The sequence below is a fragment of the Hyaena hyaena genome, unplaced genomic scaffold (genome assembly GCF_003009895.1).
Source record: "Hyaena hyaena isolate Hyena2069 unplaced genomic scaffold, ASM300989v1 scaffold_40, whole genome shotgun sequence".
Taxonomy (NCBI): domain Eukaryota; kingdom Metazoa; phylum Chordata; class Mammalia; order Carnivora; family Hyaenidae; genus Hyaena; species Hyaena hyaena.
In genome coordinates this window covers 1,105,266-1,128,353 of record NW_024080672.1, presented here as the reverse complement: position 1 = coordinate 1,128,353, position 23,088 = coordinate 1,105,266, and the positions used below count along the sequence as shown (strand labels likewise).

At 46.3% G+C, this 23,088-nt stretch overlaps 1 protein-coding gene and 1 long non-coding RNA gene across 3 annotated transcripts in view; one reads left to right on the top strand and one right to left on the bottom strand.

Annotated features, from left to right (window-relative positions):
- SNX10 (sorting nexin 10) overlaps positions 1-17,464 on the bottom strand; it is a 71,253-nt gene extending 53,789 nt beyond the window's left edge. Inside the window, exon 1 of one of the 2 annotated variants that reach the window (XM_039229891.1) lies at positions 17,307-17,464. The gene's annotated coding sequence lies outside the window, so the exon portion shown is untranslated. The remainder of the gene's footprint in view (positions 1-17,306) is intronic. The other variant, XM_039229889.1, reaches the window with a different exon arrangement.
- Positions 17,465-17,633: 169 nt separating this feature from the next.
- Positions 17,634-20,427, top strand: LOC120230325. Its single transcript, XR_005527977.1, has 2 exons — positions 17,634-17,867; positions 20,230-20,427. It is a non-coding gene; the product is annotated as an uncharacterized LOC120230325 (long non-coding RNA).
- Positions 20,428-23,088: the final 2,661 nt, after the last annotated feature.

Sequence of the window (23,088 nt, the reverse complement as noted above, 5' to 3'; positions counted from 1 at the left end):
CGGGCTCTGTGCTGACTGCCAGCTCAGAGCCTGGAGCCTGTTTCAGTCTGTGACTCCATCTCTCTCTGACCCTCCCCTGCTCACGCTGTCTCTCTCTCTCTCTCTCTCTCCTAGAAATAAATAAAAAAAAATTTAAAAAAAAATTAAAAAAATAAATAAATAAATAAATACTCGGCCCTTTCCCAAGATACATCCCAGGGCATAAAAGAAGAAAAAGAGGTTCTGTTCCCAAGTCTGCTACTACCTGAGAGTGGAGTCAGTCAAGGCCGGTTTCCTCAGGAAGAGGAAGGGATGGGAAGCTACAATCCCAAGGGCCCAGCAAAAGCCCCAACGTGACAGTCTGCAGAACTCTGCGTGGCCTCTGCTCGGAATGAAGTAACCCACAGCCAGACTCATGCACGACCAGTTGGCATGTGGAGTTTCCTCAGAATCTAAGTTTAAGCAACTCACCCTTCTTTATCACAACAGTCCTAAATCTCCAGTTACTCCTCCTGGCAACTATCATAAAGTCAACAGTGACCAAAGCTTCTGTCAGTTCCTGCAGAAGCCAAGATCTTTCCCCTCCTGCACACAGGACCGGGGAGCGGCCCCATGGCGCACTCACCTGCCGGGAGGTCTCCCTCTGAGAAGGCAGAGAAGGGGAAGGCTGGGCGCCCATGGGCGGCGTGGAGGACCTCCTCAGTGTGATTAAGGGGAAGGAAGAGCAAAGCGCTCTCAGGTGTCTCCCGGCCCATCACCCAGAAACCCAGGAGACCTGGAGCCCAGACTGCCGTGTCACCAGAAGGCCTCCATCTTGGTAAACCGAAGGCTGCCATTCTCAATCGCAGCTTGGCCCCGTCTCTCATTTGTGATCTGTCTCCGCAAGAGCAGGGCAGGCATTGCGTCTGTTCTATCACCAATTTATACCGGCTGCTTGGCGCAGTACCAGCCACGAGCTCAGTACTCGATGACTAGGGAACGGATGAGTGAACGAACAGATGGATGAGTGATAACCTGGTCACAACAGCCTTCTGAGGCAGGGCAACTATTACCATCTCTGTTTCCTAGATAAGAAGAGACACCCAGTGAAGGTGGTGACTTATCCCCGAATAGGCAGGCCTGGGCATTTTCCCACATGATCGTAATAAATTCACTCATCAGCCCCTACCTGTCGGTTGGCACAAGTTCACGTACCAGATGATGTAGTAGAGAAGAGGCTTTGAAAGACTGACACTGTAGCATCTCGATTCTCAGGAGAGAAGAGCAGGAGGGAGAGGAGGGGCAGAAAGATGCGATGAGCCACACAGAGTCCTTGGGGGATGGAGAGCCCGTATTTCAGGGACAGCTCCCTGAGAGGCCCCGGGCAAACCTGAGTCAGCAAGAGGACTGTGAGCAGCTGTGAGGAAAGAGGGATTTCCAAAAGGCTGAGGCTAAACACACGGGGACTAGGCCGCCGGGTCTGGAAAATCCAGATTCCCATTTCTGCTTACCATGCCCCACCTCGGGATCATTCTCTCCCAAACTCTGAAGGTTCTGGTGGCTCGCCTGTGCAAGAATCAGCTCTACATGTTGGGAGGACACAGACCCCCAAATGGCCAGAAGGGAGCTGGCTTCTGCAAGACAACAGGGATAGGCCCACGCTCACCACCGGGCCCAGGCATCAGCCTGTGGGGACCTGCCGAAGCCACAGAGCTCAGGTCCCTGCTCCTCTGTCTGTGGGGACACAGAAGAGGCTGAAAGCTGGCTTTGAAGAAGCAGGTGACCCTGAGTCTGTACACACATGAGAGCCAGCTACGCATACCAGAGTGTTCTGCAGACAGTGAGCCCTAGTGATGCAGTACTGACAAGAGACCAGGTCATGGCCCCGAATCCAAACCCTGTAGGGTGGCACTGGGAGCGGAGAGGGGAATGAAGAGGGACCAAGATGGTCCCTTGGTCCTTGGTCTAGAGGTCAGGCCACCAGAGTGAGGGAATGGAGTAGAGGTGAACGAGAAGAAGACCGTGGAGTCAGGGCCCGAAAACCACAGCCGCCTCCCCTCTTAGAGAGACCTGATCAGCACCCTCACTAAACTCATTGTCATCCTACCTACTGAATCCCCTAGGGCACTAAGTGGATGCTCTTCAGTCCAACTTCCAAGGCCACCATCGTCTGCCTCCATGCTCTGAAACAGTGTTAATTTCTGCTCCTTCTCCCCACCAGTGATCCCACCATTCAGCTGAGAGCCTTCCTCTCCCCAGCGGTGGGCTTGCTGTCCCCAGGTCCTCCACCACCTCTCTCTGCCTGTCTCTGCCTTACCCGTTCGTTAGGGCAAAATACCAAAAGCAAACACCTCCAACAGCCCTTAGAATGGCCAGAAACTACTCCAAGCACTTGACACACATTAACTTACTGACTTTGCACAACAGCCTTTTGAAGAGGTGTTATTAGTATCCCCACCTTACAGATGAGAAAACTGAGGCACAGAGAGATTGACTTTCTCCAGGGCCCATAAATAAGAGGCAGAGCCAATATTCAAACCCGCAGTCAGCGCCAGAGTCCCTCCTCCCAACCAGCAAGGCCACACTGCCTCTCACAGCACAACTCACCTACACCTCCTCCCCAAGCCTTCCCTGACTCCTTCGAGGAGAGCTCCATGCAAATCTTCCTGCCACTTCATGTTTGCTTGGCATGGTAATTGACCAATTTCTTGTCTTCTCTTCCCTCCTAAGTTAGAAAGCCCATGAGAGGGGCGCCCGGGTGGCTTAGTCGGTTAAGCGTCCGACTTTTGCTCAGGTCATGATCTCGCGGTTGGTGGGTTCAAGCCCCGCGTCAGGCTCTGTGCTGACTGCCAGCTCAAAGTCTGGAGCCTGTTTTAGTCTGTGACTCCCTCTCTCTCTGACCCTCCCCTGCTCACGCCGTCGCTCTCTCTCTCTCCTAGAAATAAATAAAACATTTAAAAAAAAAAAAAAAAGAAAGAAAGAAAGCCCATGAGAGCAAGGCTTCGGGCCCTTTCTACATCATCTTTGCATTCATTTCCTATAACTGCTGTAACAAACTGCCATCAATTTCATGGCTTAAAACAACACAAATGTAGTACTGTACAGCTCTGTTGATTGGAAATCCAACACTGATCTCTCTCGGCTAAAATCAAGGCATCTGTGGGGCTGGCGGCTTTAAGGGAGAGACTGCTCCCTTGCCTTTTCCAGTTTCTAGAGGCTGCCAGCATTCCTGGGCTCCTGGCCCCTTTCTTCATCTTCAAAGCCAGCAACCTATCGTCTCTCTGACCTTTCTTCTGGGGGCACATCTCCCCCTGACCACAGCCAAGAAAGGTTCTCTGCCTTTAGGGATCCATGTAATTGGACCGGGCCCACCTAGAAAACCCAGGATTATCTCATCTCCAGGCCCTTAATTTAATCACAGCCACCCTTGACTCCAAGGAACCATTCACGGGTTCTGGGGATTAGAACATGGACCTTTTGGGAGGCCACGAATCTACTACAATCTTTGTATATAAACCTTGGACACAGCGTTCTGACAAGTATGGAACTGACTCTCCATCAGACATCAGCTGCAGCAGCCCCTGAATGTTTGATTAGATGGTCCTTCCACTGGCCTCTGACTGTAGTGTGCATGAGTCTTATGTCCCCAGAATGGCCAACAGCTCTTTGAAGAGTATCCTCCCTTTTCATGGCCCCAAACTGTGATAGTGGTGAACACATAAAGACATTTAATAATCTGGAGATCAAACACGACGCTAAATCGATACATAGGTTCAATCCCTACCTCGACTACAGTTTTATTTTCTATTTTTTGTTCCATATTAATTTTTAAAACCTAACACTTATTTCAAAATACTAAAAAAAAATACAAAAGAGTACAGAATAAAAACTCTCCCTCTTTTCCGTACCTCTTCGTCATTTTTAATATAACTTCTAGAGCTATTTTATGCACATGCAAGTACATATACATATGATTCCCCCCCTTCCTTTTCTCTAAATGGTAGACTCACATATGGCCCTTCCTACGCCTCACTCCATACTTAACAATACAGATTGCTCCACAGCTATACATAGAGCCTTGTTCTCTTTTTGTGGCTGCATACTACTCCACGGTGCAGATGTGCCCTAATTCATGCTCACCAGCCTGCACCAATAGACACTCTTGCTATAATAAACAGTGAATACGGTGAACTTATCTGAAGGCTAAATTTCTGTACGTGGAAATTCTGAGTCAAGCATGACCACGTGAATGACTAACTCTGACAGATACTGGCAAGATGGCCCACTAGGAAACTAATACACATTCACCAAGCACATATGTGCGAGTTCTGTTTTCCCACAGCCTCCCTAACACGGATGGCTTTCAAAATGTTTTTATCTTTGTCAACCCCAGATAGGTGAAATGTTGTGTACCTCAGTGCAATTTAACTAGAATTTTAAAAATTATTTGTGAGGTCGGTACTTTTATGTGTTTAGGAGCCGCTATGTTATTTTCTATGGATTGTTTATTCATATCCTTTGACCATTTTCCTATAGTATGCTTGTTCTTTTCCTTACTGATGTGCAGCCGTTCTCTATGTATTAGGAAAATTAATCCTTAATGCGTAACATGAAATGAAATGCAAATATATTTTTCTGGTTTGTAAACATTTTTTTTTTTTTTGCTTATGGGGGCTTTGCTATGCCAATTGTTTTCAGGTAATGAATTTTATCAGTCATTTCCCTTATGGCTTTTTAATTTTTGCCCCATACTTAGAAAGCCCATTCCTACTGTAAAGTTACAAAAACATTCCCCTTTAAATTATTCCAGAAACCAATCATCTATAAGCAGTCAAAAGTTATCTTCTATGTCATAAATTATATCTTGGCCATAATGTACACAAACAAAATTTAAGTTCTTTGGGGTTTTCTGTTTGTTTTTTTAGAGACAGAGAAAGTGAGAGAGCATGAGGAGGGAAGAGGGGGAGAAAGAGACACAGAGAGAGAGAGAGAGAGAGAGAGAGAGAGAGAGAGAGAGAATCCCAAGCAGGCTCCATGCTCTGTGAGGAGCTCAATGCAGGCTTGATCCCATGAGCCTGGGATCATGACCTGAGGAGCCAAAATCAAGTTGGATGTTCCACTAACTGAGCCACCAGGTGTCCCCAGAATTTAAGCTTTTGAAAGTTAACTTTTCTTTTCTGACATTCTGCACTTTATAAATGCACTGTCCCATGACAGGTGGTGACACAGGCAACTTTATTTGTCTCATTTTACACAAGAGGATACCAGTACTCACAGGGAATACACGGCCGCTGAAAGCCACGCTCTGTGGTGCAGACTCAAACTGAGGCTCCTAAATGCCAGCAGCTTGTCTCTTTTCTCCCCTCGACCACCTCTCCTAACAAAAGGCCAACATTCACGTGCACTGAATCTTAAAGGACAGCTCCAAAGTCAGTTCTAAATAATTTCAAAAGAAAGTGAATAATTTTTCCTATTCTAAAACAGTATGTATTGAAGTGGGTCACACAGCGATCCAATTAAAAACAGTAACTCATCCTCCAATGCCCATGCCAATGTTCTCACCAGTTGACAGGATTCCACATTCTACAGCGCGCCTATACACCTCACACGTTTAATTGAAAAATAAGAGATGTAAAAAGTTCCCAGATCTCACAGCTTCTGAGTGGATCCCGAAGAGGAGAGCGCCTCCATTTGGGGAAGGGGAGAAGGAGGGATATTCCAATCACAGAGGGCTCTTTTCAAATCACACATATCCCCGGCTTCCCCATCACCAACCACCCCCCGCCCACCCCAGAAGGTCATTCCCTGACCCCCCAAGTGTACTGATGACAATTTTTGAAAGCCACTGCTTCAGTGGACAGGGTCTATACCTGCACGACTCCTGTAAAGCACATTCCTCTGGTTCTCCAACCAACCCCTTGTCTCAATTCTGCACACTCATCGTGTCCAGCTGCCCTACAGGTCAATTCTGAAACTCCCACCTCAGGCCCTTTGTGCCTCATGTTCCCTCTGAAGCCCCTCCCACCCGCACCTCCCCACCCAATCCCCCCACCCAACCCCCCACAGAGGCTCCTTCCTATCCTGCAGGTCTTGATTTCAATGCTACCTCCTCAGAGGAGCCTCCCTTGACCACCCACTAAAGCAAACTCCCCCCCACCCCACCAGTAATGTTCTACCCTTTTATTTTCTGTTTAGAATTTATCACAATCTGTATCACTTTATCTACTAATCTATTTGGTTGTTTATTATCTGTCCCCTCAAAGGTCCCACGAGGGCGGGGACCTTGTCCAAATCATTCAGGCTTTATAACCTAAGCACTTAGCAGAGTGCCTGGCATATAGTAAGTGCCCAATAAATATCGGGTCAATTCGATTTGACTGGATTAGTCCCAACTAATTTTCTCATGCAGGTCTGCATCGCCATCAAGTTTCTAAGCAGCTCAGCCACGTGGGCTGGGAGGAGGGGCATACGAACACTTTCTGCCTCTCTGGCCAGCCCTCTCCCTTCTCACTCATGGTTGTTAATCATTCACCTTGGGAGAGAAGAAAGCTTTCAGCCAGCAAGAGCCCAGAGGGGACTGTCTGAACCACCACGTGTCTTCCTCTATCGTTTTCTATCTTTCCTCCGGACCTAACTCCATGGGACTGTAAAAGAGGAGAAGGGAGAATAATGTTAAAGTTAGGCCGCTAATAATCAGAAACAGTAATCAAAGTAAAAAAGAGCAGATTGCTAACGGTGTGCCAGACCCTGTGAAGAGCTGGTAGGATGAATGATCTCATCTAAGCCCCAAGATAGCCAAGTATCAGTACTTTCATTTTACAAATAAGGAAATTGTGTCCAAGGTCGTGTAGCTAGTGAGTGGAGGAGCCAGGATCCAAAGCCAGGTGACCGGCCCTCCCCCTTACCCGCCACATGGTGCCCCCGACGTCCAGCATGGTACCTGCACCACCTCCTTAGAAATAAATGCTTAAAAGATAGCAACCAATACTCTGACTTATTAATGTCTCAAATGCTTTAGGGAGATGAGGTGGGGGCAGAGTTCTGTCTGTGAACCTGGGAAAACGTGCAGCCAAACACCCAGACATGATGTTCTCATCTTCTGAAAGAAGTAATACTTAGAGAAGTGTGCCGCATTCACATGACAGACCTCTAGTGTCCCTGGCTATAAAGGACCCTCTAACCATTACAGAGGACAAGCACAAGTCAGTTCAATATGTAATCGATGAGCATCCACTGTGTGATAGTTACAGGTCTGGTCCTGGTGACGGGTATGATTTTCAATGGTTAAGTGACACTTTCTCACTTCTACGACCTAAAGATGCCCAGGCACAAATATGAGACTGTCCACTTATAATGCAGAGCTCGCCGTATGTCACCCTCCCCCCAAAATGGCACTGACACCAGGGCCACAGGAAGAATGGAGGGGTAGAGGCTTCCTGGAGAAGACAGGGCTTGATACGGCCTCGCTGCTTGCATCAGAACAAGCACAAAACACGGGACCAGGTGATTCAGCAGTCATCCCACTTTCAGAGAGCCTGGGACCTGGCCCCCCAGGAGTGGAAGACCTGTGCTGGCAGAATACTGCAAGGAGGTAAGTCTGGAAGGGCTCCAAAGGGCATCTAGGAGGGGGGATGTCCCTGCATGATAAGAGGAGGAATTTTTTTTTATTTTATTTTTTTTACAAATAGTTTATTGTCAAGTTGGTTTCCATATAACACCCAGTGCTCATCCCCACAAGTGCCCCTCTCCGTGCCCATCCCCCCCACATCCATCAGTCCTCAGTGTGTTCGCAGCATTCAAGAGTCTCTCATGGTTTGCCTCTCTCCCTCTCCCCCGCCATTTCCTCCCTTCTTCTCCCCCATGGTCCTCTGTTAAGTTCCTCGATAAGAGGAGGAATTTGATGGGGCGCTGGGGCAGCTAAGTGGGACAAGCGTCTGGTTTCGCCTCAGGTCATGTCTCGGGGTCATGAGATGGAGCCCTGCATCAGGCTCCATGCTCAGTGTAGAGCCTGGTTAGGATTCTCCCTCTCTCCCCCTCTGCCTCTCTCTCTCTCTCTCTCAAATAAATTTTAAAAAGTTTTTAAATTATATATTTAAAAAAGAGGCAGATTGAACTTCGATCCTGCTGGAAGGCAGGGATGACTGCGTAAGTTGCCATGACATGAGAGCAACAACTCATGGGGGAAAGGTGGGGGGAGGATTGACAGGGAGAGGAATTACAGGCTGTGAGCTTCATCAGGGGCTTGCTGGCATGCTCCAGCCAGCAGAAGACAACGGGGTACTCAAGGTGGGCGGGGGATGGAAACGCCCTAGAAAATACCAAGAAGCAGAACACAGAGGGGCAGTGAAACTATTCTGTATGATACTCTAATGGTGGACACATGTCAGACTTTTGTCAAAACCCACAGAGTGTAGAACACCATGAGTGGACCTTGATGTAAAGTATGGACTTGGGTGATAATAGAGGAGAGGAAGCAGGCAGTGTATAGAATTTCTCTGTGCCTTCCCTAAATTCTGCTGTGAACCTAAAACCGCTCTTAAAAAACACACACACAGGGGTACCTGGATGGCTCAGTCGGTTAAGTGTCTGACTTTGGCTCAGGTCATGATCTCACAGTTCTCCTGAGTTCGAGCCCTGAATGGGGCTCTGGTGCTGACAGCTCAGAGCCTGGAGCCTGCTACAGATTCTGTGTCTCTTTCACTCTCTCTCTGTACCTTCCCCCACTCACACTCTGTCTCTCTCTCTCTCTGTCTCAAAAATAAACATTAAAAAGTTTTAATAAATAAATAAATATATATATATATATATATACACATCATGAAAAAAACTTGGAGAAGAGTATGATGGAGAAAAGGGAGTCAGTGGTGACTCACCAATCAGGTGACTGGAAAAAGGACTGGTCACCAGTAGAATGAAGAAGTTGGAGTGGGGGGGCATTTTGAGAGTTAAGAGAGAAAGATGAGGTCGGGTGGGAACAAGCCAGGATTATGTAGGACATCCACACAAAATGATCTTGTTTTGGAGAACAGGTTGGGACTGAGAGAAGAAAAGGGTACAGGTATGCAAATTAGAGACAGAAGTGAGCATTAAATGTTCCTCTTTTGTACGAACCATAAGTTCTCTTTCAAAAAGGAAATGCATTACAACACACTAGCATAACAATCTTTCCAACAAGCTCGAGGCCTCTGTTGTGAAGAACTGCAACTAGGAAGGCAACTTCAGTTACTTGCAAGAAGAGCAACCCAAGGAACTGTGATCTACTGGTCAAGTTCAAATTTGCCCAAAATGACATCAGTCCAGATAGGAAGAACTCACAAGTAATGTGAGGGACAAGAAAGAAGGGAGATTTCACGTTTGAGCAAGATTTCACTTTTGACTTCCCCTAAGAAGAGTAGGAAGGGCACAGTGGATGGGAAAACAGTGTAGCTGTTCAATGCCAAGCAGGCTGGCTGTGAATTCTTACTCTGCCCTTTGCCAAGAGAAAGTATTTAACCTTTCTATGCCTCAGTTTCCTCATCTGTAAAAAAAAAAACAAAAAAAAACAGGACACCTGCCTGCTTTGTGAATCTGCTGCAAAGGCTGAAGAAACAAACATGGAGGAATATGCCGAGGAGGCACTATGTCAGCCACTGTCACTGTTCATTACAGTCCTAGACTTCACCAAGACCCCAGAGTAAAAATGCTGAAGTCTCTTCCTCAATATCACGAAGCACCCGTTCCTTTAAAAAATGTTCTTTTCAAGTATCTGTTTTGTCAGATAGAACAGTAATATTGACAGAAGTAGAAAATCTTAGATCTTTATATATGCTCTGAAACTCCGCTCACGTCTGTGAAATGCATAGCTTGGCCACCGCGTGCAGCAAATCATTCACCCGGGGATGTCCAATGCCTGACTTTGATCCAAGAAGGTGAAGATAAGCCATACAGAAAGTCCTTTTAAAGTGAGTAAAATACCAAAGTTATTATTCCTTAAATTACTTGCCAGAGCACTGACTGTAATCCAAGGGCATTTGACATGTGTTTGTTTACCGACTCAGTTTAGCAAAGTTCTGCAAACAGAGGTCAGTTTTTCAAGGTTTCTCAACTGTCAGGGAAATGAGCTGACTAGAAAAAAACCAGCATCCAGTCTGCATCTCCTTGTAAATCACTGAATTGATTTCCTGGCATAGGAGTTTTCATGTGTGTTTGAGCGGGAGCCCAGATTCTCAGGGTCTGATCATCCATAGGTAGCTGATAAAAAGTCTCTGCCTCCTGCTGAGATACCAGAACCCAGAGCTATGGTGACACCATCTCCCCCAACCTAGCGGGTGATCCCAGAATGCTGCAAGGATGACTGCCTTCTCCCCTTTCCCCCCTCTCCCCAGCTCTTCCAAATGCCACTCTACAATAAGGAGAGCTGCTATGTCAATAAGAAAGAGGAAGAGGGGCGCCTGGGTGGCTCAGTTGGTTAAGTGTCTGACTTCAGCTTAGGTCATGATCTCACGATTCATGGGTTCGAGCCCCGCATTGGGCTCTGTGCTGACAGCTCAGAGCCTGGAGCTTGCTTCAGAGTCTATGTCCTCTCTCTTGCTCATACTCTGTCTCTCAAAAATGAATAAATATATTTTTTAATTTTTTTAGTGTTTATTTTTGAGACAGAAGGAGACAGAGCATGGGGCGTGGGGGGAGGGCAGAGAGAGAGGGAGACAGAATCTGAAGCAGGCTCCAGGCTCTGAAATGTCAGCACAGAGCCTGACACGGGGCTCGAACTCACAAACTGTGAAATCATGACCTGAGCAAAGTTGGATGCTTAACCAACTGAGCCACCCAGGTGTCCCGAAAAATGAATAAATGAATAAATATTTTTTAAAAAATTTTAGGGGCACCTGGATGGCTCAATTGGTTAAGTGTCTGACTTCCACTCAGATCACGATCTCACAATTTGTGAGTTCGAGTCCCATATTGGGCTCTGCGCTGAAAGCATGGAGCCTGGAGCCTGCTTCAAGTTCTGTGTCTCCCTCTCTCTCTGCCCCTACCCCGCTCACACTCTGTCTCTCCCTCAAAATAAATAAACATTAGATAAAAGATTAAAAGAATTTTTTAATTAAAAAAGGGGGGAAGAAAATTGTCATTTGATAGAAACCTCTTCTTTGCGTGTTTATATTTCTAATTTCTAAGAAGCACAGGTCTCCAACATACAAAGCTCCTTGTGCTCTGCCCTTTGAACTGTTTGGGTTTGGAAGTCTGAGGAAAGAGCTGGGAAGAATCCAGAGTCATGGAGGGAGAAGACTGCAGCTCAGACGAAAGTGGGGAGGGAGCGAAGGGCGGGCTAAGAGGAGAGGGAAGGACACAAAAGACAGTAGTCCAGGAGCCCCGCACGCTGACTTCCCCCAACCTGGTTAAGTCCACTGACCCAGCAACGCACAGGGTGGCAGACTGCTCTATCAGCGTGTCAGGGTTGCCACCAAGGTAAAACAGAGAGAGCAGCTGAGCCTTTCTCCTACTCGCACCCTAGGGAATCAGCAGAAAACCTGAGAGGGCTGTGGGCTTCCCTGGGCCATGGGCTTGTGGGTTCTCACCGAGGTTTGTTAGTTCTCTAAGGAACAGAGTGCGACCTGGGTTAAAGCAGAATGTGCCTTTCTTCCCCAAAACTAACTCAACGATCTGATTTTGCTGCCTAACATCGAATCACCACAGGAATGCGCCAAAAGGCAAAGAATGGACATCCACCCCTACTTGGCTCGCACTCCACAGGCCTTACGAGGCCCCCAAGATCTAACAGGAAAAGGCAGCAGACTGGGAGGGAAAGCGACAAGCCGTAGTGGACGATGCGGGTGTGTCTCCCCAAATGCATCCCACTTTGAAACCAGTCCCCGGGAAGGTCAGGCTCGTGCAGTGTGACCCCAGGCCAACCCTCCCCCATCCACCCCACACTATGGCCCTGCCACGGGTCTCAGGCATCCGCAGGGACAATCCGGTCTACACCACGGGGTGGCACACGTTTCAGTGTATGTTCTTAAAAAGATTGCTCTGGCCGTTTTAGGAAACGGGATCAGATGGGAGCAGAGTGGAACAAGAGATGTGATCAGGAGCTAATATGAATGTGTGTGGCAGCAGCCTGAGCTAAGGGGGTGGGGGGTGGGGGTGCTGGGGCAGGGGGTGGAGCATAGACAGATGGGAAAATCAACCAAGATGTTGAGCCGGCTCGGATGTGGGGTGGAGAATGGCCTCCCCGGTGCTAGCCTGGACGCACGAATGGAGGGCAGTAATAATTTCTTCGGATGGGCAACGGAGGAGGAAGGGTTGGGTGAGAGTGGGGAGCAGATGAAGAATCACCAAGAAGTTAAAGCAGCTCCAGTTTCTGAGCCACCATCTGCACAGACATCTTTGTGGATTTATACTGCATTTTGCATTCACAGTGCAGTGTTCCTTTTCTCAAAGAGGGCCCCCAAACTGCTTAAGCGTCGGGCCTCACCAAACCGGGGAGGGGATGATCAATACTGTTGGGCAAGTTCATTTAAAGTGTCCGTAACACATCCAAGGAGTCAGATTTGCTGTTAACCACATAATTTTGGAGCTCACAAGAGAGCCAGCCATCTGCATCAAGGAATTAGCGGTTCAAAGTCTCAGAAACAAATTAAACCAGCTTGTCCGGTGTTTGTCATTGCATCTGGATCACATGGGAATCAAAATACAGATTCCCTGGTCTTGTCCCAGACCTACTGAATTCGAATATTTGGGAGGAAGGCCCAGAGGGCTGCTTTAACAAATTTCCCAGAGAATTCTTATGCACAGAAACATTTGAAAACCACAGACCTGCGGAGAAAGTGTGAGGAAATAAAAAAGCATCAGGACAGGCTGAGGCACCAAATGGAAGGGTCAGTGGGAGAGTGGAAGAACAGGCAAGGGAACTTATCTGATTATTATGATGATGATATCTGATATCACTTATCTGATTATGAATAAGGCTAAACAATTATACATATGTGAATTACCTATTAATAGCCTTTACCCGTATTTTTATTGGATTATTTTCTTTTTTCTATTCATTTTTAAAACTCCATGCCTCTTAGAGATATTGCAATTATTTGGTTTACTAATCTGTCATCTGCCTTTCAACTCTCTTTACGACATCTTTGTCCTTATAGAAGTATAATGTTTCATAAAGTTAAGTCAATATTTTCCTTCATGACTTCTGAGTTTCATTAAAGTTGGCAAGGTCTTTCCTACTCCAAAGTTATTTTTGAAAACCATCTCACATATGTATGTATTTTAATGTCTATAATTTGTTTTTGACATTTAATCTTTACTCTAAATGGAATGTGCTTTTATGAATGGTACAAGGCAACCATCTCAACAGACTTCACTGTAGTTGATTTGATGTCACTTTCAATTCCTGTCTTCACAACAGAACCATTTCTGGACTCCCCATCCCTGGTCCTACATGATAAATTTTGAAATCTTGGCTGGACAATACATTTCAAAATGTATTACCTATTAGGCCAACTCTATTTTTCCAGGTAAACTTTATCAGTTTGTCAAAATGAAGAGAAGTTAAAGGACTGGCCTAAGCTCATAAAGATCTCATGACCTTTTAGTCTTGCTTAGTCACTGGGGCATCAGCCTTTGGCCAGGAGGTGGCCTGACGTCCTAGTGACTCACACACGACACAGAAATCTCAGGCTTCACGGAATTCTATTTGAATTTACAAACGGCTCAGCGAAAATATTCAAACCCAACAATTCTACTAAGAGGCCTGAATGGCCTCCTTGCGACTCAACCGATGCATCTTCTGACTCTTTCCTCACCTTCTCCCCAGTGTTTATACTCCTGCTCATACCTTTCTGAGTTGCTGATGCCCATCCTGAATCACAGTAAAGCGGGTCAGCTTACAACAGGCTATGCAAAACAACGCTGTATTTTGATAGGCACCTCTAGGAAGCTTTGCTGGCCCCCACGCTGTGGGAGCCTGGCAGGTGAGGAGCAAGTCTTTTGACGTCTCAATTTATTCGCCTGGCATCACTTATTCCAAAGGGAAATACAGGAGTGTGATGGAAGAATATGAGACCAGGAGACCTGAGTTTTGGTCCCCTTTCGACTCCTAATTAGCTGTGTGATTCAGCTATGCTGCCTCTCCTCTGGGTCTCCGTTTGCCTCACTTGTAAGATGAGATTATTAGAACAGAACAGTCATTTCTAATCTTTCTTTCGGCCATGGGTGACCCTTTAAGAACTGGAAGTAAGCTTAATAATGCACTTCTGCACATGGGTATAAAATCAGACATTTTCAGGGGGTTCAGAGATCCCGAAAGCCTATGTGTGTATCCCTAGGATCAAGATCTCTGAGACCTTCCACAAGCTGTTAAATATACCAGAGAATACAATAAACATATATAGAATCACAAAACCTTACGCCAAGTTGAATCCTTTGCAGAATTAAAAGCATCTCCTCTGTAGGTAACTGGGAGGAGGAAGTAAGTAGTTACTTAGGGAAGAATAAATGAAAGTGCAAATAAGACTTGCCCTTGAATGAGACCTGCCTCAGCCCTTCGCATACTATCACATGTTCTCACAATGGGTGAGAGCATCCGTTTCAAAGCCAGGCTGCCCAGGTCAAATCTTGTCTCCATCATTTACTAGTTATCTGCCCTGGGCTCTGTGCCACAATTTCTCCATCTGTAACAACAAAAAAAAAGGGCGCGGGGCACCTGGGTGGTGCAGTTGGTTAAGCGATCGACTCTTGGTTTTGGCTCAGGCCATGATCTCACAGTTCCAGAGTTGGAGCCCCACACTGGGCCCCATATAGGGCTAATGGTATGGAGCTTGCTTGGGATTCTGTCTCTCCTTCTCTCTGCCCCTCCCCTGCTTGTGTCTTCTCTATTTCTCTCTAAATAAATAAATAAATAAAACTTTAAAAAAAAAGGGAAAGGACTATTCATATGTATATATATATAAACATATACACATATAAATATATATATTTATGTGCACGTGCGTGCGTGGGCGCGCGCGCGCGCGCGCACACACACACACACACACACACACACACTGGGTATTTGAAACAGGCCTGGCGTACAGTAAGCCCTAAATTATTATCAGCTATTATAGAAAGATGGGATCCATTTGCAGAGTGGCTAAAATTGTGAGCTGTGAAGTTTAGGGAAGTCTTAAATGCCTTGTTGCCTTAGTCTCTCCAGATATAAAAAGGATCGATTCATAAGTTTGTTGTGACGATTAATGAGGCTGCCACATAAAAACTCTCTCACAATGCCTAGCACATAGTGAGTGCTCAATAAATGTCAGCTGCTGTTATTTACAATTCTGGGAGGCAAGGATGACCATTCCTTTTTTTTTAAATTTCTGAATAAAGGATAAGTCAGACCGGTTAAGTGGCCTGCTGACTGTGCTTCAGCTAGCAAATGACTGTGCCAAGACTTCAACGCAGGTGAGTCTGAAACCAGAATCTGTAACCACTATCCCATACTTTTACTTGAACAGGGCTAAGAGAGCATAAATGCTGATTCATACTGCGTTAACTAAGAGAAAGAAAAGAGGTGGGTGCTAAAAGTCTAAAATTTGGGCTATTCTCCATGGAGGTCAGCCCTGACTTTGGCAAAAAGCCTTTCTTTGCCACTCTTAGAACTAAAAGGCTCGAGAGGCTGGCCTTTCATCTCAACCAGTCCTAAGCCTTTCGCAAACTTGGTTCTCAAACCACAGCAGTGACACCAAAAGAGGGGGTAGAAAAAGAAGCCATTTCACAAAGTAGCTTCACTAACAAAGTGAACCCTTTAAAATGAAAGCAGAGACCCGAAAGCTGAAAGGAGATACCCAAGAGGGTTCCAAAGCCACGGAAAATTGCGTCTAGGACACAAACGTCGGCCATTAATGAATACATTTTTTATTTAGGAAAGAATGACAATTTATATCTATTTTTTGGATACCAAGCTGCAGGAGGCCTTCCCCTAAAGTAAAATAAGAGGAAGTTCTCACCACAGCCCAGAGCGGTGGGGAGAGAAGTGGAGTGCTAGTCAAGAGACCCCTGGTGCAGAGCAGTGTCACCTGAGCTCGCCCCAACTCTTTCAGCACCAACTTGCTCACGGCTGAAACCAGTAACTGGTAACGTGGGAAGCGAGAATGAAATGCACTGGCAGAAGAAACAGGACGATGAGTTAAGTACTGATCAGGGCTTGTAATCACGTTCTTCACATCTTCCCCTATTTACTTCTAAATGTATTTTATTTTTGTACCTTTCTCCAAAACATCCCCGTAATCAACCTGAAATCTACCAATCCTTAGAACAAAAAAGGCCTCAGGAATAGCCATCCCTGGAAGTGATGGCAGACAGGGCCAGAGCGCTCACCTCACGTGCCTGGTACCTCCCATACACGGATCGCGGAGCCGGAGGTTCTCACTGGCTCTCTCCCGGGCGTCCACCTTACACCGCGGCCCAGCTCCCCCTCCTCCTCCCTCCCCCCCCAAAGGAGGACAGGGAGTTCTGCATTCCAAGCCCGCCCCTGCCCCCCTCCACGTCCCCTGAGAGTCAGAATCAGAAGCCCACTAGAATCTAGGCCTGTTTCAGCTTCCTTCTGGCTGAAGGGCTCCGCTCTCCGGGCCTTAGTTTCCCCGTCCCTAAAATGAAAGGTTTGAAGGCGATCACGTGAAAGCCTCGTTCCTGCTCTAAACTTCTAATTCCATCATTCTTACAAGTAAACGTTTCCTGCAGAAATAGACGCCCTTCCTTTCAGGCAGGACACGTTGCCTTGCGTCCCCGTGACCATTCCCCTCAATAACCCGTGTAATCTCACAGAAGTATGATGCATCAGAACTGAAAAACAGGCTGTTGCTTTCTCGTGGTACCAAACCTGGTCATCAGGTCACCGTGGATTTTTCTCTCGGCCTCTTCCCTCAATCCCGCAATCCCACGAAGACCCCTGCCCACCCCCCACCCCCAATTTTTAAACTCAAAGCTACCCTTTCATGGGTTAAAAAAATATATATACCCACCCAAACCGGGCCTCGAGTAAGATGCCACAGCACTTTTTCGGGCAACCAGGATTCCATCTCCGCCCCACCCTCTCGCTGGGGTGTCTGTTTAGCCCTGAACCCCGGGATCGATACATAATACGCTCCATGCCCTTCCCTGGCAAAGAAGCCGACCATTTCTTCCTCCCCTGCACATCCCGGCTGGAAAGGTGGCAGCTCCCCGCTCCAATCCCGGGAGACCCAGGCAAGCTCTTCCCGGCCCGCAGGGAACGGCACCTGGGCGCATGGGGCCCCCCAGGAAAGAATAGGGTGGCCGGCTCGCCCGCGGCCGCGGTCCCCACCCCGGCGGCTCGGGGAAGCCTCCCCCGCAGGGCTCCTGTCACTTACAGACTGTTCCTCCCGGCAGGGCCAAGCGAGCGGGCTGGCAGGCGGCGGAGTTTGCTGACTCAAAGGCACGGCGGCGGCGGCGGCGAGCGCCCAGGAGCGCACCCGAGCGCAGCCCCGCGCGCCCCGCGCACGTAGCGGCCCGCGCCCGCGCTCAGCATCCGCAGACCTCGTGGGGCCGCCCGGCCTCCCGCTTCCGCCGCCCTGGGGCGCCACCGCACAGCCCAGCCCAGGTGCAGCCCGCAGCCGCCGGGGAGCCCCGCCCCGCCGCCGCGGAAGATGAGACGCACCCTCCTCCCGCTGGGCTGCAGCGAACGGTACGGCCACCCGGGTGCGCCACGGCGCCCCGGGGCCCGGGTTCTGCTTCTGCTTCCCCTGTCCGCCAGATCCGGCTAGGAAGGCAACACCCGCGCCTGCCGGGGCTCCGGAGCTGAAGGTGTGCAAGCGGCACCCTTTGGAATCACCACGTGAAAGCCACCTGGGGTTTGCCAATCCTGCCCCGTTAGTGATAGGAGGATTGATGAATGGGGAGAGAGGGGATAGCTGGTGTGACCGACAAGAAAGGTAAATTGTTAGTGGTAGAATCTAGGGGATGGGCACATGGAGTGTTTACTGGAAAATTCTTTCAAGTTTGCTGTATGTTTGAAATTTTTCATAATAAAACTTCTGGGAAAGCGAAATGAGATCGGCCAAGGGGCCTGAATCCTGTCTCCAATGGCACCTTGGGCTGCGTCTCACCCACCTGTTTACATGGAAAACCCCAAGATTCGCTGAAACAGCTCCTGGATGACTACAGGCCAGAATAATAAACGTAGCCTAACACTTCATTTTTCCAGCATGAATTTTCCCATTAGACACAGCCAGCTGCAGATTATCATTCAGGGCCATTCCGGGCCCACCTGAAAATGTGAATGTCTGTCTGCTACACCTAAACTAACTTTGCTAACAAAACGTCTAAATCCACAATGTAATGTCTTAGCTTGCATCCTGAACTTGGAGCTCTGAGCCTTGAAACAACTGGTGTTAAGCAAAATTTAACAGAATCAAATTTAAAAGATCTCATTGGCTTTATTCAGCTATTCATGAATCTGGCAGTATGATTTCTACGTAGCAGATAGAAAGGAGCTCTGAGGAGCTGGACAATGTGAAGGATTTTATAGGCAGAAGAGAGTCGAACAAGTGATACTAGCAAAAAGCAGGTTGGTTGTGGCCAGGTTCTTTTCCTGGAGGGTTCAGCAGGGGTCTATCAGGCAGATTACCCGGTCTGTGCTGACCAGGTTATTCCTGATTGACTGGTTTAAGATTCCATTTCTGGGAGATCCTGAAACTGTAATGAAGTCTCAGTTTGGTGAGGTAGGGCCCATTTGGGGCCCTTTGTCTTGTTTTTAATGTTGCTATTTAATCCTTAAAACTGCACCCAGGTCCTAATACACAAGTAATGTAAACACGATCACTTTTGAAAATCAAACTGAAGTTTATTTTTCAGATTCTTGTTCCTTTGCCCCACAAAGAGAGTGTTGACTGGAAAACAAAATGCTGCGTACATCTAGATCCCAAAAGATTCTGGAAAATTAAAATCTTTCTAAACTTATTGTTGTCAAAGCACAACTTTACAACTGTAGACAGCAGCAAAACAAAAATAAAAACAAAAACAAAAAAATTCACAACTTTGGAGAGTCTACAGGAGGTCATTTAAATATCTGTTAGAAGTATGGTCCTAACAAAGAGGAAGACTGTGGAAAGAATTCAGAATAGAATGAAGCAATAATGGGGTATTTCAGTCCACTCCCATGGATGTAGCACCTGGGTGGTGTCACCAGTTTAAGAATTATGTGTAGCCTGGGGCGCCTGGGTGGCTTAGTCGGTTAAGCGTCCGACTTTCGCTTAGGTCATGATCTCGCGGTTCGTGGGTTCGAGCCCCGTGTCGGGCCCTGTGCTGACTGCCAGCTCAGAGCCTGGAGCCTGTTTCAGTCTGTGACTCCCTCTCTCTCTGACCCTCCCCTGCTCTCGCTGTCTCTCTCTCTCTCTCCTGGAAATAAATAAAACATTTAAAAAATAAAAAAAAATAAAAAAGAATTATGTGTAGCCTGAATCTAGGGGACTGAGCTAAGTGACTCCACCTTTTTAGGTTCTGACTTTTTGTTATACCATCAGTAGGCAGCTAAAAAACTTAGGACTTTCCGGTGCTTAAGAAATTCTAGCCAGCTGAGAAAGTTACCATAAAATTGCTTTAAAAAATGTTTTTTATTTATATACTTTAGACAAGAAGAGTGAGCAGGGGAGTGACACAGAGAAGGAGAGAGAGTCCCAAGCAGGCTCTGCATTGTCAACGTGGCTCACGAACCCACAAACTGTGAGATCACGACCTGAGCTGAAGTCACGAGTCTGACGCTTTACCCACTGAACCACCCAGGTGGCCCCATAAAATTGCTTTTAGGAAGAAATTCTTTTAACTGTCACATCCGGCCGGCCTCAATGGTGGTTACTAGGGCCCAGTTCAATGAATTCAAACCCAGCTTTATCACCTCTCATTATGTGATCTTGGGAGAATAACTTAAAGTTTCTGGGCCTCAATTTCCTATTTGAAAAAGGAGGATGGTAAGATTAGCACCAGCCACATAGGGTTGTTGTGGGGGTTAAGTGAAATAACCCAGGTATGGGGTGCCAGTTGGTATGAGACCCGGTTGGTAGAGCATGTGACTCTTGATCTTGGGGTCATGGGTTTGAGCCCCACATTGGGTATAGAGATTACTTTAAGAAAAAAAGTAAAATACTTAAAAAAAGTGTTTTTAAAGTAATACAGGTAAATGTCTTGGGACTGTGCTGGGTACATAGCAAGTGCTCAATAAATTATATTTATTATTATAACTTTATTATAACTGGTACTATAATTTGATCGTCTTCTCTAATCTCTTACATCTCCAAGCTGCCCATAAGGAAGCCACCTCCAACACACTGCCTAGATCTCAGAAGTCAGTAAGAAGACACTGAGTGCTTACTCCATTCCCTGGGAAAATTGCAAAAACTACAGACGGTACAAATGGAAGTTGCCTGGACTCCGTGTTCAGAAATTATGATTGGTTGATACTATACAGAACATTACATTAAAAGGTCTTTAAATTTATATTGAGTTGTGCTGTCTTTTTGAGAAGCACTGTGATATGATATACAGAAGATGGTTTTTGTGATGCATCCAACAATAAGACCATCAACAATAAAAAAAAATGAAACAAATTGCAAATAATTCTGATTTTGGTTTCTGACCTTACAATCATAATCTGTTTCCAATAGTATGAAGACAGATTAACATGAGTAAAAATAACCACTCCTGACCATCAATCTAACCTGTTTTTTTGAAATACCTCTCTAACGCACCCCTGTCACACTATGACTACAGGAAAGTTTTGAGCCTGATTACCTGTTTCTAAGATAAAGGGGTTTAGACTTCTCATCCATCTACCCACCGCTTCATCTTCCTACTACCTTTCTCTCAGTTAACGCCACAATCCTCCCAACTTTGGCACTGGCTTGGGCCTGGTCCCTTCCCCGATGTACAGAGACCCAAGTTCCATGCATTTCCCTGTGGTCAGATCCTGGCATCACTCACCCTCTCTCTGCTTTCCATTCTCTTACCCAGCTCTCCACTCTCTCAGAATCCTACAGCACCCTCTTTTCGGTGGTCCAAGATAGTGGTTTTCAAATGTGTTTAGCAAGGGATCCTTTCTTAAAGATGAACCCCCTTCATAAAACAGCAATAAACAGTATTGCATTGCTATACATTACTTGAAAAATTTGATTTTGTAACATTGATCTATTATAAAGAACTCGAGACCACTGGAAGCTGCTTTGGTGAACAGCAACGTTTGAAATCAGGGTTTTGTGAATGATTGTTGGAATCTACTATCAGCACCAACATATAATTTATTCCTGTATTTGATGGCTCACTATTGAAAAAAACCTAATCCACTGAGAGAGGCGTTTGCAAATAGTCACAGTTTGTAAACAGTTTGAGATTTTCCTCAATATAAACTATTCAGAAGTTTGAAAGAGGAATAATGAAAATTTTTGTTTCAAAGATAAAGCACTAAGAATATGTAACATATTCTGGTGCTTTATTGCAAATAGAAAATGTGGGTCAGGGGGGCGCCTGGCTGGCTTAGTCAGAAGAGCATGTGACTTTTGATCTCTGGGTTGTGAGTTTCAGTCCCAAGTTGGGTGTAGATTACTAAAAAAAATAAATAAACTTTTAAAAAAGGAAAGAATATGCAGGTCAGAAGACCAGTAGTTACAGTAGATGTTAACATGTATATAATGGGAATTATCGCCAGATGACAGCTGTGTGTCCACATGTCTTTATACAACAGTGTAAAAAAAAAACCCTCCTGTGTTTCTCCTTTGCTCTCACACGACTACCACGTCCACAGCACTTCTGACACCAGATGTGTGGGGTTTCCAAGCAACACCAGATGTGTGTCCTACAGTTCCATTCCATCCTGACACTATCCACCTGAAGTCAGTGTCAGATCCCATAGGGTAAGTATTCACTCCCATAAGACTGTCTGCACGTCAGATGCTTCTGGATAGTTCCTGATTTATGGTGATTCAGTTTAGGATTTTTCAACTTCACAACAGCATGAAAGGGATACATCTGCAGTGGAAGCTATACTTCCAATTTTGAATGTGGATCTTTTCCTGGGCTAGGGGTAAATGGTATGAACTTCTTCTGTGATGTTGGTCCCTTTCCCCTTGCTAAAGGTTAGGAGGTGCAGTGGAAATTTCCAAGCTTTCAACCACGGTTTGGTCTTTCTGGTGACCAGCTTCCATCTTGAAGCTATCCAGGAGCCCACCCGGGGTTGCATAATTAGAACAAAAGACACTCCAAAGCCTCTTGGAAATTCCAGGGGATTTAGGAGCTCTGTGTCACAAACCAGGCTCAAAACCAAGTATTAGAACAGAAGCTCCCCCAATGTTCTTATCTCTTAGGAAATTACAAGGTTCTTAGGACCGCTGTTCCAGGAACCTGGGGCATACGTGTGTGTGTGTGTGTGTGTGTGTAATTATTTTTTGTATTAGTTCACAACAACCAACAGAAGCACACACCAGGCAGAGGGGTGGGCTAGTCCTCCACAGGACCCACCCATGGATGCATTCTGCAGTGATGTTCGGTCATTCTCCTCTATCAAGATAGCCAATAGCTTCATTCCCTAAAAGGAAAGAAAAAAAAAGTTTTGCATTATTAAAAATTCCATTTTAAAAGCATCGGTTTTAATGGCAGATTTTATTATTATAAACCAAAAAGAATAAATTGGTTTGCTAAAACCGACTGAAACCGAGTAACAAAACTTAGCATCACTGAGCGTATCTTGTACTTAAATCCAGTCCCAAGACGTCTAATTTCCAGGCCTTTGCTATAAAGTGTAATACGGTATAATTAGCACCAACAATCAACCGAAGAGCAAGAGAGCAATGGAGAAGCCACCCTCTTGCATAGAGGAGCTAGTAGAGGTTCCTACTCTGCCGATGTTCTGGCCTTTATTTTGTACACACGATACTAGTTCTAGAATATGGGTGCATTACAGTCCACAGCCAGGTGGAGGTAATAGAGTGCAGTGGTTATGGTTCCTGAGCCAAAACCTCTGTTCTCTTCCCAAAGCTTTCACTTAGTAGCCTCATGACCTGGCAAATCACTTCATTTCCAAATCTCACTTTTCTTTTTTCTTTAAAATTTTTAAATTTATTTTCGAGAGAGAGAGAGCATGAGCAAGGGAGGGTCAAAGAGAGAGGG